Here is a 12,717-nt window from a genome sequence, read left to right on the forward strand (position 1 = left end):
ACAAGGAACAGTAGCTCGCAAATGCATCTGCTGGTGTCTGGAACAATCACGTCACACGTCCTCTCTTCTCACCATGTTGCATGTGCCAGTGCATCAGGCAAACATCCGAGACAGGGGCAGAGACAAGTGAACATTTTAGCGGGATGTATATTGTACATCCGCTAGTGGCCGCAACTAATTGCATCATTAGTCCAAATAAAAATGTATTCATGGAACCAGCTACACTGAATATAGAGAAGACCAAAGCCTATCAGCTCATATATGTAGGTGTGGCTAACTATTGTTTTGACCTTGGACAATATTAATTGATACGATAGATTGATTCATCCATGTGCATGTTCGGCTGGACCATTTGGGGTGTTTTCTGCTGCAGCCAAGTGAAATTTAAAAGACTACCACAATAGCGATTTTATTAGCAGAAAACCACCACTTTATAATTCATGACAAAAATCACCGCATGGAAGAATTAACAACGGCAAAAAACACTAATGATAAATGCTAAATTGCTTTAATTCTCTTCCAATTATCTTCAAGACATGTTTTTGAAATAGAATAAAGACAATTTTCTTTGAAATTACATGATTGTAAAGAAAAATAGTTGTGAATTTCACATTAAGTGAGAGAGTTGTCTTGTTGTGCATTGGAGAAAAAAATACACATTAATTAACACGTCAAGCGAGGAGAAAAGACTAGTTTGCAACATTGGCTTAAGTGGCCATTAGTTTCTACCTTGGTAACTGTAATATGGGTTTGTGGCCTTGTATATAAAAATGGAGGGAGTAATAGATATGTAACATTCTTTTGTAGTTCTAAATATATATTATGATGATTTGTCATCAATGCTATCGTGAGACTTAGTATATCGTGATGTCCCGTCACATTTGTGAACATTGACTTTTTGCCTCCCTCATACCCAAATCCTGTCTCCGCCCTTGTCCAAGAGTACTAGAGATGTATGGTTTGGGAGGAGAAACAAAAGCAAACAATTTGTGGGTTCCACCACGTAAATTTTCATGTTTTCCCTAGGGAAATTTCTGGGTGTCATTAGTTCACAAATGTTGTATCATGTTAGTTACCAATTTTCATACATACACTAGCAATATTTATTTTACTTTGAATTCACCGCAGAGTACTATATGTTTTTTTACTAGAATCATGGGAACAATACTGTTAAGACATGCATTGCACGTGTATACATACTAGTTTTCTCAATGGAACATGAATCGTGCACGCACTGAATGATGGAGGATGAGGAGAAGCTTTTGCTCTACGATAGTGTACAGACGGTGGACGTATAGCAGTTCATTCGGTGTCAGATTGCCAGAAGTATCTATACTGTAGTACCATCATCATTGATCGACTTCCGAAAGAGGTGAAGAGCCAAGTGCACAGTCACCTACTCACAGTATAACCGGCCGTGTTTGCACGAAATTTTTAACGTAGTACAATCTAAGTGGATTGCTCTAGTGGTCATCACACGTGAGCCAATCGATTTGTACCCTTCCGCGCTCCATTTTGTCTTGCATTCCTTCCTCCGTCCAGCATGCTGACAAGCGGGCCCCATTCTCATGTATGCCAACATGGTAGTCAATTATTTTTCCAGAGTCAGCTATCACACCCTTTCAATGCCATGTCAATGTACCCAGTAAAAACAAGTTAGACTTGTTCGGTTCAACCGCCTCCCTAGGTGTTTGGAGAGGAATTGGCTGTCGTGCAGCGGTTCTGTAGGTGGGCAGGCGGCAAAAAAAAGGGGAAAACACGCGAACTAGCTAGACAAGAGATTTTGTTGATTTTATATCGCTGAATAATATAAAATATTATGAGTGCAGATGCTATACCGCGATGTTCCTTGCTCCTTCTCGGTCGTCGGGAATCTATGATGATGTTTGGTTCATGGCCACACCATGTAGAATCTATGAGGTGAGTGTTTGGTTCAAGCCACACTTGTACCCCACATGGCATACACATAAAAAATATGGCAAGATTTCCTTAGGCTTGCCAACTTGTGGCTCTCATTTTGATGAACTAACCTTAGGCAAGCTTGGCAAAAATGTGTGGTGAAGTGTGGCAATGCTAGGCCTAGAACCAAACAGCCCTTTTACCACAACTAACCTTAGGCAAAGGGTGGCTGCCACAAAAAGTGTGGCTATGGCCACCACAAGTTTGGCAAGATTTGGCAAAAAATTGAGCCTATGACATCTGGACCATATAACTAGAGAAGGGTGGCAAGACACAAGTGTGGTAATGAACCAAACACATGTCTAAGATGTTGTGGCGTGACTAAGGTTAGACATGGCAACCTTAGGCTGGGAACCAAACATGCCCTATGTTCTTCCACTCTTTTATTGACGTGAGCTTTGTTCAACCTTTTGCCAACACGCGAGACATCTAGACGCTGAGTAGTGCACTACTAGGAAAAGGCCTGCTAGTGGCGCACCTATTTTGGCTACTAATGGCGCACTACAGGTGCGCCACTAGCATGATGCGACTAGAATTTTTTACTAATGGCGCACCACACAGTGCGCCATTATTATATCCCATGGTGCGCCATTAGTATGCCTCCCAGGGGACCATATTTACCCATGTGCTCTGGCTTACTAATGGCACACTAGTTGATGATGCGCCACTAGTGTGGTTTTTGCAGTGCGCCACTAAAGTGCTGAGTGGTGCACCACTAGTATGATTATTAGGGATTTTTTTCTTTTCTGATATTTGCACAGGTTACAAAACATATTACTGCATAGAATATAGAGAGCACAACATATAAACAACAGATTTATCGAATACAATAGAAGATTGGTCTCCGAATACAATTCATCATATTAGTCTTCGAATTTAAAATACCAAACAAAGTTAGAACATTACAAGTCTCGAGACCGCGAGTAGCGAGTTTGTCTTCACATTACAAGTCGATATCGATCATCTAAACTACCATCAGATAGGACAGAGCTGCGGTCATCGCGATGAAACTGGTCTTCATTCGGTTCCTCCAACGCTCCCTCCTCTCTCCCGCTAGATAGCGTGCATATCTAGCTTCCGCCTCCGCCCTAGTGGTGTACCCTTTGTAACTGTTACCGCTGAAACGGTGAACCTGTCTCCGACACTCCTCCCAGTCGTCGTAGACTCCGGGAACCTTACCCTTGTACACGACATACAACGAGATCTCTATGCACTAGCTGTCGATGTCAAAACCGGCGGATCTCGGGTAGGGGGTCCCGAACTATGCGTCTAGGCCGGATGGTAATAGGAGGCAAGGGACACGAAGTTTTACCCAGGTTCGTGCCCTCTCGATGGAGGTAAAACTCTATGTCCTGCTTGATTAATATTGATGATATGGGTAGTACAAGAGTAGATCTACCACGAGATCGGAGAGGCTAAACCCTAGAATCTAGCCTATGGTATGATTGTTGTCTATGTTGTCCTACGGACTAAAACCCTCCGGTTTACATAGACACCGGAGAGGGTTAGGGTTACGCAAAGTCGGTTACAATGGTAGGAGATCTGTATATCCGTATCGCCAAGCTTGCCTTCCACGCCAAGGAAAGTCCTTTCCGGACACGGGACGAAGTCTTCAATCTTGTATCTTCATAGTCCAAGAGTCCGGCTGAAGGTATAGTCCGGCCATCCGGACACCCCCTAATCCAGGACTCCCTCAGTAGCCCCTGAACCAGGCTTCAATGACGACGAGTCCGGCACACAGTTTGTCTTCGGCATTGCAAGGCGGGTTCCTCCTCTAAGTACTTCATCGAAGATTTTGAACACAAAGATAGTTTCCGGCTCTGAAAAAACAAGTTTCCACATATTGCCATAGAGAGAACAATATTTACACAAATCTAATCTGCTGACGTATTCCGTAGTGCAACACACCACGACCAGGCCTTATCCAAGTCGTTTCATCATCCCACCTCAGCGCGTTATGCGAGGCGGTTTCCTTGGCACGTCTTGTCAAAGCAGAGATCGTGTCCCCTTATTTCGGGATTCTCATCAATACCGGCGTGGGTAACCCAACCGCGCCATTGATTATCGCGCTTGGAGATAAGCGTGTTTTACCAGGCTGGTGGGGACATGTAGTTGCGTCCACCCATATAAGGGGATAAGGATCCACCTTTCCACCTACGCCTTCTTCCTCCTTTGCCTATCCATTCTTGCACACTCGAGCTCCAGCGCCCAAGTCCGCACTCCCACCTCAACCTTCTCCAGCCATGTCTGGAGCAGGAGGCAAGTGGATGGTCTCCTCCGTCACGGAGGGACATATCAAAAAGCTGAGGAAGGCTGGATACCTGTCTAACGACATCGTGTACCGGCTTCCCGAAAAGGGGCAGCTCATCCCCACCCCTAGGCCCCATGAGAGGGTGGTGTTCCTCCCCCATTTCCTCCGCGGACTGGGCTTCCCTCTTCTCCCATTTGTCCGGGGGCTCATGTTCTACTACAGCCTGGATTTCCACGATCTGGCCCCGAACTTCGTCCTCAACATCTCGGCGTTTATCGTCGTGTGTGAGGCTTTCCTCCGCATCCGCCCCCATTTCGGCCTATGGCTCAAGACTTTCAATGTCAAGCCGATGGTGGTGCGCGGCAACCAGGCAGAGTGCGGAGGCGCCATGGTTGGCAAGAAGGCCAACGTCTTATGGCTCGAGGGCTCCTTTGTGGAGACCTTGAAGGGGTGGCAATCGGGGTGGTTTTACATCACCGAGCCGCGCGACCCCGAATGGGTCGCACCCCCCGAGTTTCGATCCGGACCCCCTACACAGCTCACCTCCTGGAAGGAGATGGGCCTGTCGTGGGGTAAGAAAGGAGAGCTGACCGGACTCCAAACATGCATCCAAACCCTGGTGGACAAGAAGCTCAAACTTGTCAACGTAATCCAAGTTATGCTCATCCACCTGATCCTCCCGTGTCAACAACGGGCTTTCACCCTGTGGGAGTTCGACCCGGTGCGGCACCAAACTTTGAGCAGGCTCTTCGACACGATGTACGAAGATGCCTGGAAGGTGCTTTTCAAGGGCGCCGAGGCCCCCGCATCCGCTACTGAGGATCGCGGATTTAGTACGCAGCGTCACGCTCATGCGGTAAGTTGTTTTTTCCTTTTACAGGGTATCAGTTTTTCATAGTTTGACTCCATGTGGGATCTAAGCTCCCTTACCTTTGACAAGATTGGCAGGTGACGTCCGGACAGATCAACTGTCCGGCTCCTTTGCCCGACGGCCCAGCAGACGCTCGCTTGGTGAAGCTGCTGGTTCCGGCACCCTATGTGGTGCCGGAGAAGAAGGCCGCGAAAAAGGCCAAGGGGACTCGAAAGAGTGCCCGGCGCCAGGAGGTGTCGGATCCATCATCCGGCGGTTTCGAGGCGCATTCCTCTCGTGAAGACGAGGAGGAAGAAGAAGAGACCTCTCCCCCTCCAGCGGGAGGAGAGAAGAAAAGGAAGGCTGCCCTCTCTGGGGAGGCCGGAGGGTCCAAGAAGGGGAAAACCCTTCCTCCGGACTACTCCACCGACGCCGACGACAGCGGAGAGGAGTGGCAGCCCAGGACCAAGCCCCTGGCAAAATCGTAAGTATCCGGATACCGGAGTAATTCATAGTATTCGTTTATTGCACAGCTTTCCCTTATGCTGAATATGTTTATGCAGCCCACCCAAAGACCGGCTCGATGCGTCGTCGAGCGGCTCACTGGATTCGTCGGATGTGAACTCGCTTTCGACGGCTTCCTCCCCCCGCCCTACGGGCAACACCAAAGTGTTGTCCCAACAGGTCCCAAGCCGGGAGGAGGTGGTCCTGGAGGCGCCGCAAGGCGACCTCCCAGACTCCAGGAGTAAAGGGGATGAAACCCCCAGGGTTCCAAGCCCGGCTCTAGGCCGGACACCGCTCCGGAACCTTCAAAGGTTCCAGAGTCCGGCGGGGGACCTCCTTCCAAGAGGAGCAAGCCCACCGCGCCGGTGACCCCCGTCCAGCCAGAGGCGCCGGACAATATGTTGGAGGCGCTCCAAGGTGCCTCCATCGACGAGGAGCACCGCACTATTATGAGTGCGGTGGTCCAGAAGGTTCAGTCCGCCAAGAGCGGACTGACTGAAGCTTGTACTAGCCTTTTAACAGGCTTTGAGGTAAGTAAAGAATGTGTAAATAATATTACCGCATAGACAGTAGCCCCTGATGCTCTGTTTGGCGTTCGGGAAGAAAAGCCGAATAGAGGATCAAATAAAATTCACAGGAGTCTAACAAAAAGGAGTCAATATGCGTATGCAGGCTTCTCTGCTTGCGTCCGCCGTACTAACAGCGGAAGTGGACACGCTAAAGCAGAACCTCGAGCAGTCCGAGCAAGAGCTCGGGCGTGTCAAGAAGCAGCTCGAGGACAATGAAGGTAAGATATACCTTGTTTAAATATATATAAAAAGGGGCAATTGCCAAAAATGACAAGACTATCGTGGCTATTGTAGGGGCCACGTCTGAGGTGGCAACCCTTAAGCAGGCGCTGGCCGAGGCCGAGAAGAAGGTGGCCATGGAGCGCACCGAGTGGGAGAAGTATGAGGCCGAGGTTGGCAAGGTACGGCAAGAGCTCAAGGCTCTCATGAAAAAGCATGAGAGTTTGGAGCTTGACTCAAAGACGCGAGCTTCCGAGCTCGCGGCAGCTACTGGAAATGCCAAGTCTGCCAAGGCCGAATCCCAAAAGACCCTCCAGTAGTTGGATGAGGTGAAGAAGATAGCAGCGGGTAAGGCATTCTTTATGAAAAGCAAACACATAAATGTGAGTTACTTGTTACTTACCCGAATCCGGAGCTCTCCAGGAGCATTCGCAGATCTTCCCCGGAGTGTATCCGATGCCGCCGCATTCTATCGAGCCGAGGAGGGCAGCTCGACAGAGAAGGTGTTCTGGTCTCAGTATGCCGAGGCCGGACACCCCGTACCCCTGAGCGACCAGCTAAAGCAGTTGGTCGAGCTCCACAAGGCGGCCGAACAGGCCATGAAGGGCCTCTTGGTTCGGCTGTGGCCTGGAGAGGCTCCGCCTGGGAGCTACTTCGGGCTGGTGCGGCGGCTGGTGGAGGCCTGTCCAAGGCTCGAAGTCATCAAGCGCTCCATCTGCATTGAAGGTGCCCGTAGGGCCCTTGCCCGTGCTAAGGTGCACTGGGGCAAGCTGGATGCCGAGAAGCTTGTGAAGGATGGGCCACCGCCGGGGAAAGAGCATCGCAAGCCCGAGAATTACTATAAGGATGTTTTGAAGGGTGCCTGCCTTGTGGCGGATGAATGTTCTAGGGATGTAATTTTTGAGTGAAACTTGCTCGTTTTGTCCTGTGCGCTGAAAACTTGTTCATATGTGCTAAGCAATGCTGTTTGTAATTTAAAATATTACCTTATGTGCGGCTATTTGTCAATTCTGAGAGATGGCAAGTCATCGGCTTCTGCCCCCGTGCCGCTAGTGCTGGGGTGTTCGGGGATAAACCTGAGTGCTCTTTTTTCCATGTTTGGGTCCTTTAAGGGAGGCGCTCAGCCCAACGAACAAGGCAATCGGACTATAATGCGTGAACACTCTCACTTAGCCATAGAATTCTATCATTTTAAATTTCGGCGAAGCCCCTGGTATTCGGAAGACCGAGTTCGGGGCGCTATCCACGCCTTGGCCGGACAGAGCTGGCTCCTCCCCCTAAGCGGCATAAGTCTTTAGGGACTGGAAAGACCTCTCGAACAGCGACCAGCTCTCGCCTCATCATGACAGTTAGTTTTAGCTTTCTCCACTGAGGTGCTCGGCCCAGCTCAACTGGGGCACAATCGTAGTGGTTCTCCTAGTGCTACCTTAGCCGATATAGCGGAACGTAAGGCACCAAAACATAGGAGCCGGGCAAACCCAACTATTGACCCAAGACATGATTCGGAGCCGATGCATATAATGCTATAAGTCCGGGGTGCCGCACTTGTTAAAGTGTTCGGACTTCTCACACCATATTGAGGGGTACTAAAGCCCCATGCGTATTTTGGCTGTACCAATGTGGACGGGTGCAATATGTCGTTAAGGAACATATATATATAGAGAGAGAGAAGAAAGGTAATGCAAAAATAGACAAAAGCTATGCATTGTTTATTAAAAAGGGGCTGCGGTCAAAGCAGAATGATACAAATAATGCAATAAGTGGAAGGTTGGACTATTTAACATGTCTGTTCCAGGGGCAAGCTGCGGAATAGTATGCGGAACAGGTATACTGCTCGTGATAGAGACCACCTAGGAGTTCCGTGATGCAGCGTGGCTTGTGTGCTTCCCTGGTTCTTGCATCGTTTGTGCAGCAATCGAACTGCCGAACAGGCCTTCCGAAGGATGGAGTCCTAAAAGTAAGAGAAAATTAAAAAATCGGCAGCCCCTAGTACGGTTTAAGCCGCGTTTCGGGCGTGCCGTGATGGTGCCCCTCCCCCTGTACCCATGGTATCTCTAGAGCGTAATTATGTACGCGAAGTATTGGTGTCGCCTTTTTGCGAGGGTTGGGGTTGGGGCCGCATTGCTACGCCTGCTCGGATCGTGCCAGGCAGTCTTGTTGTAGGTTACTCCTAGCGCGCTTGACGGTGTTCGGTAATTTAATGGCCGGACTGGAGAACTGCCTGGAGAGGCTGCTTTGTACTTCCACTGCAAGGGCCGCCGTGTGCTCCTCCATTCGGAGGGAGCGTTCTGTGTTTCCATTGACCGTAATTACTCCTCGAGGGCCTGGCATCTTGAGCTTAAGGTATCCGTAGTGCGGTACCGCATTGAACTTGGCAAATGCGGTTCGCCCGAGCAGTGCGTGATAACCACTGTGGAACGGGACTATGTCGAAGATTAACTCCTCGCTTCGGAAATTATTCGGAGATCCGAAGACCACTTCAAGTGTGACTAAGCCTGTACAGTTGGCCTCTACACCTGGTATTACGCCTTTCAAGGTCGTTTTGGTGTGCTTAATCCTCGAGGGATCTATGCCCATTTTCCGCACTGTATCCTGGTAAAGCAGGTTCAGGCTGCTGCCGCCATCCATAAGGACTCTAGTGAGATGAAATCCGTCAATAATTGGGTCTAGAACCAATTTGGAAAATCCGCCATGACGAATGCTAGTGGGATGGTCCCTTCGATCAAAGGTGATCGGGCAGGAGGACCATGGGTTGAACTTTGGGGTGACTGGCTCTACCGCGTATACGTCCCTTAGCGCGCGCTTCCGTTCCCTTTTGGGGACGTGGGTTGCGTATATCATGTTCACCGTACGCACTTGTGGGGGAAAACCCTTCTGTCCACTGTTGTTCGGCGGCCGGGGCTCCTCGTCGGCATCGCTATGCGGCCCCTTGTCTTCATTTTCGGCATTTAACTTGCCTGCCTGCTTGAACACCCAACAATCCTTGTTGGTGTGATTGGCCGGTTTTTCGGGGGTGCCATGTATCTGGCACAAGCGGTCGAGTATTCGGTCCAAACTGGATGGGCCCCTAGGATTCCTTTTGAATGGCTTTTTCCATTGACCGGATTTAGAGCCTCTGAATCCGGCATTAACTGTCGTATCCTTAGCATTGTCGCCGTAAATGCGGCGCTTCTGCTTGTTGCGACGCGACCTGCCACTGCTGTCCCTGGTGTCCGAATTACCAGGGTTCTTGGTCGTGTTGTTGCTACGAGCAAGCCAGCTGTCTTCTCCCGCGCAAAAGTGGGTCATGAGTGTCGTGAGTGCTGCCATAGATTTCGGCTTTTCCTGTCCAAGGTGTCGGGCCAGCCACTCGTCACGGATATTGTGCTTGAAGGATGCTAGGGCCTCCGCGTCCAGACAATCGACTATTTGATTTTTCTTTGTTAGGAACCGTGTCTAGAATTGCCTGGCCGATTCCTCTGGCTGCTGAATTACGTGACTTAGGTCATCGGCGTCTGGGGGTCGCACGTATGTGCCCTGGAAATTGTCGAGGAATGCGGCTTCTAGGTCCTCCCAACAACTGATTGATCCTGTTGGCATGTTGTTAAGCCAATGCCGAGCTGGTCCTTTAAGCTTGAGTGGGAGATATTTGATGGCGTGGAAATCATCACCGCGGGCCATGTGGATATGAAGGAGATAATCCTCGATCCATACCGCAGGATCTGTTGTGCCATCATATGATTCGATGTTTACGGGTTTGAAACCCTCAGGGATTTTATGATCCATTATTTCATCTGTGAAGCATAGTGGGTGTGCGACGCCTCTGTACTGGGCTATATCACGACGTAGCTCCAATGAGCTTTGTCTACTGTGTTCGGCCCTGCCGAATTTGTGGCCGGCGTGACGGTTATCGTCTCGAGCCGTGGGGCACCCACGCGATCCGTAGATCGATCTTGTTTGCCTTGCCTTCTCCTCCAACATTTCTCGTAAGTCTGGCGCATATTCCTGTGCCATGGTATGGGGTGCGGCTTGAGTGGAGGGCCGAGAGGCCTCTCTGTCACGGCCATGAGTTGGCCGGTCGGCCGCATCAAGTGCTTCCTCCTCTAATCAAGGTAGCAACCTGCACTTTGGGTAGCTCTTGGAGGGGCGTTCGAGTTTATGCTCTTCGGCCGCAAGGACTTCAGTCCATCTGTCGACTAGCAAATCTTGATCAGCTCTAAGCTCTTGCTGCTTTTTCTTGAGGCTTCTTGCCGTGGCCATAAGCCTGCGTTGAAAACGCTCTTGCTCGACGGGATCCTCTGGCACGATGAATTCGTCATCGTCAAGGCTTGCCTCGTCTTCGGAGGGAGGCATATAATTATCGTTCTCGACCTCTATGTCAGCCACTTTCTCATGAGGGCTGGTTTCTCCATCCTCCTGTGCTAAATCTCGCTGGAGGGGGTTTTCTTTGGCGCTTTCCGGAGTATTATTATCTCCCGTGCTGGAATCGCCGCATTTGTTTTGGCGGGATTTTGAGCGGCGTCGCTGACGCTGGCGCTTAGGCTGTTTCTTGGAGGGGTCATCCTCCGCTGTTCCGTCGCCATCTCCTTCTTCTGGGGTGTCCACCATATATATGTCATATGGCGAGGTGGCTTTCCAGGGCCTAGTAGGCACTGGTTCTTCATTATCTCCTTCATCGGCGCCCATACCATCGATGTCTTCGGAGTCGAAGTCGAGCATGTCAGTTAAATCATCGACAGTGGCTACAAAGTGGGTGGTGGGTGGGCTTTGAATTTCTTCATCGTCCGTACCCCAACCTTGCTGACCGTAGTCCGGCCAGGGCTCTCCTGATAAAGAGAGAGACTCCAGTGTCTTCATAATATCGCCGAAAGGCGAGTGCCGAAAGATGTCCGCGGCAGTAAACTCCATGATCGGCGCCCAATCGGATTCGATCGGCGTGGCCACGGAGGGTTCGGAGTCCGAGAGGAGTCCGGCTCCTTGGAGTCACGAGTCTTGCGGAGTGCGGGGCTGGTGTTCGGCTCAATCACCGTTGGGATCGCAGCCCCCGAGGTGGCGTCCAACCGCCCATCCTCGATCGGCGCAGTTGGCTCCGAATTAAGGGTCGAAGACGATGAGGGTGCGGCCTCCAGGGCACTGTTTGGCGGCAAAGCTAGATCATGCTCGTCGGGACAGTGTGGCGCGCTCGGAGTGGATCGAATCCGTCGAAGATCAAGTCCCCGCGGATGTCAGCCGTGTAGTTTAAACTTCCAAATCTGACCTGATGGCCAGGGGCGTAGCTTTCGATCTGCTTCAGATGGCCAAGTGAATTGGCCCGCAGTGCGAAGCCGCCGAAGACGAAGATCTGTCCGGGGAGGAAGGTCTCACCCTGGACTGCATCGCTATTGACGATCGTAGAAGCCATCGAGCCTGACGGCGACGACATAGAGGAACTCTCAATGAAAGCACCAATGTCGGTGTCAAAACCGGCGGATCTCGGGTAGGGGGTCTCGAACTGTGCGTCTAGGCCGGATGGTAACAGGAGGCAAGGGACACGAAGTTTTACCCAGGTTCGGGCCCTCTCGATGGAGGTAAAACCCTACGTCCTGCTTGATTAATATTGATGATATGGGTAGTACAAGAGTAGATCTACCACGAGATCGGAGAGGCTAAACCCTAGAATCTATCCTATGGTATGATTGTTGTCTATGTTGTCCTACGAACTAAAACCCTCTTGTTTATATAGACACCGGAGAGGGTTAGAGTTACGCAAAGTCGGTTACAATGGTTGGAGATCTGTATATCCGTATCGCCAAGCTTGCCTTCCACGCCAAGGAAAGTCCTTTCCAGACACGGGACGAAGTCTTCAATCTTGTATCTTCATAGTCCAGGAGTCCGGTTGAAGGTATAGTCCGGCCATCCGGACACCCCCTAATCCAGGACTCCCTCACTAGCCAAACAAAACATTAGTAGCAATTCACAGACAATACATAAGCAATATATAAGTATGCAACAAAAGGATCGGAAGAGAAAAGCAAGACATTAATAGCACGATTCATGGTCCTACTACTAAATAGCATCGATTACATATAAGATGAACGACTGTCCAAACCAAAGAGACGTACAAATTCATTAAAGTTTAATTACAACATGAGCCAATCGATATTTCAGAACTACGCATAGCATCACTACTTTTGACTCGACTCAGGGACCGGAGCGTGGATGAAGCCGCCGTCTATCATGATGGTCATGAAATCGTGGGCGTTGTCAGCCTGCATTTGTAGCGTTGTTTCTATTTCACTTTTGGACGGTTGATATCCGAGGTAGAACTGCCCTGAGGTACGAAGGACATCTTGATGGATGATTTCCGCAAACTCCGACTGGATGCGAAAGAATTCTTGTCTGATGTC

This window comes from Triticum urartu, chromosome 5A (assembly GCF_056163025.1).
Source record: "Triticum urartu cultivar PI428250 chromosome 5A, HENAU_Tu73, whole genome shotgun sequence".
Classification (NCBI taxonomy): Eukaryota; Viridiplantae; Streptophyta; class Magnoliopsida; order Poales; family Poaceae; genus Triticum; species Triticum urartu.